The 2,049-nt window shown below is 41.3% G+C and overlaps 1 protein-coding gene across 1 annotated transcript in view; it reads left to right on the top strand.

Moving 5' to 3' along the window:
- Positions 1 to 94: 94 nt before the first annotated feature.
- The window catches only part of PCM1 (pericentriolar material 1), an 86,972-nt gene continuing 85,017 nt past the window's right edge, over positions 95 to 2,049 (top strand). Inside the window, exons 1-2 of the mRNA XM_023737221.1 lie at positions 95 to 431; positions 722 to 788. The gene's annotated coding sequence lies outside the window, so the exon portion shown is untranslated. The remainder of the gene's footprint in view (positions 432 to 721; positions 789 to 2,049) is intronic.

Below are 2,049 nucleotides of genomic sequence, written 5' to 3'. Positions count from 1 at the left end.
GGTTTGAGATCCGTGTGGTATGTCGTACGGGTGACCGGCCTTTTTTTGGCGCTGGAAGAAGCGGGCTTTCTGGGCGCCCCTACCACCCCCGCCCCATAACCGCTTTCCAGACTCCGCCTTCTGGTAGTCTCTAGTTACTGGAGTGGGTGTTCCAGAGCCTGGGTGCACCTGCTCCTTTCCTTCCCTAACATCTTGCCAATGAGGGTCGCTGGAAACCGTGGTAATCATGAATCTTTGACGTGAAGGTAACCCTGTGTTTATGTAGTGATAAAGTTATTTTATTATGGAGTGGCTAGTATTTTAAATAAACAAACACTCTCTTTTTCATCATCGGATGTGCAAAGTCCTTGAATAGTCTGAGTGGCAGGAAGTTAACGACTGGACCGATCAGAAGAATAAGCTTTGGCATGGATCTTTAAATGATAATTAGGGTAAAACTTTTTATTATATCCCAGAGTAGGTATTAAGATGTCACTTTGCTGTTTGGTGGGATGTTACAAGTTTGGGAGGGGGGTAAACATTTATGAACATTACATTGTTTTTCAAAAGGATTAAGGTAACTTGAGTTTCCAATATTGTTAAATTGGATTTTTTTTTCTTTACTGTTGATTTTTTGAATATATTTTAGGTCGTAAATATAGTATTTGTTTTTCTTACTTTGTAGTGTAAGTAAAGAATTTACTAAAGTGGTTTTTTTTTTTTTTTTTTTATCATCAAGCAGGCGACAGCTTTGAAGTGTGGAACGGGAAGGAGCAGTGTGTGCTGTAAACACTAGTTGACTTCACCAGGTAATCTGACAGTATTATGTCATTGTCCTTTGTGTTATAGCTGAAGACTATGGTGGAGACTAATCAGAAATACCAATGCATGATTGAGGGATCTTTCGACTTCATCTTATGACTTTTTCCACAGTTTGATAGTTGGATAGGAGAAGCAGGAAAGGGTCATGCAAGTCATCCTGAGTAGAGTTGACAGGATGGGCTAGATCTAGGTGAGGAAGTCGTGGCTGCAAGCAGGGCACTGTTGGAATGGCTTACTTGGGTTTGGGTTTGAGGAAGGAGGTAAGGGAAGGTAAGAAGGGACCGATGGACTCGGGGAGAGAAATGATGAAGGAACTGAAAGTATTCAGGGAGCCAAGAGCAGGTTCAGCAGGAATGAGGAACTGAGAGAAGTGAAATCCAAAAAAAAAAACGTGATTATAAGAGGAATTTCAGAAGTTCAGGATCTTGAACAAATTATTGTTCTGAGTGAAAACAGTACTGGAATAGAGAACATGATGTGGCCGTTGAAATTGAGGCCGGAGTCTTAGAAAAATTATCGCGAACATTCAGCATGAAAGCATGGAATGCAGTGGAGAGGGGACTCACGAGGCGGTTAAGTTATCCAGAAAAGTGCACCACTGTCTAGGGAGGACAGTAGCAGGTGGTGCCCAAGGTAGGGAGAGTGTTCTTTTGACGGCTAGTTTTTCAGAAGAGGAAAGGTTAAGCATTAGTTAAGAGTGGTGTGCAAATAGTATCCTTTTTTCATGAAGGTAGAAAAGTAGGAAGAGTAGCATCTTCTTTTAGAGAGAATTTATAAGGAAATGGTACTGGGGGGTGGGGAGGGGGGTGGAGACTTTATTGCAGCCAGAGAAATAGGAGGAATGTTTATTAATGGATGGAGGACATATATAGGAAGTTGTTGGTAACGCTCATGAGGAAGGAAGGGGATGGTAGGAGGAGCTGCGAGTATGGGATGAAGTGGCAGTAAAGAGAGGCATTTGAGGTTGATGGAAGTAACCAGGCCTTACCGTGACTTACCTGAGGAGATAACGTGTGAATGATGATGAAGGAAATGATAGATTTGGGATGTGAATTGAGGGAGGGAGGGGTCTTACCAAGTAGAATTTTGTGTATTCAGAGATTTATTGGCCTCAAGGTTCTCACTTGATTTTGTAAGAATATATTTAAAAAGATTTTGTTGGTGTGAAAATGTCTTCAGTAGCTGTACCATATGATAGACTTGATAGAATACTTGGTACATAAGTCTCATCAAATTTTTGTTGACTCA

Source organism: Trichechus manatus, unplaced genomic scaffold, assembly GCF_000243295.1.
Source record: "Trichechus manatus latirostris isolate Lorelei unplaced genomic scaffold, TriManLat1.0 scaffold00099, whole genome shotgun sequence".
Classification (NCBI taxonomy): Eukaryota; Metazoa; Chordata; class Mammalia; order Sirenia; family Trichechidae; genus Trichechus; species Trichechus manatus.
Note: the sequence above shows the minus strand (reverse complement) of the source record. Positions and strands in the feature narration are given on the sequence as shown.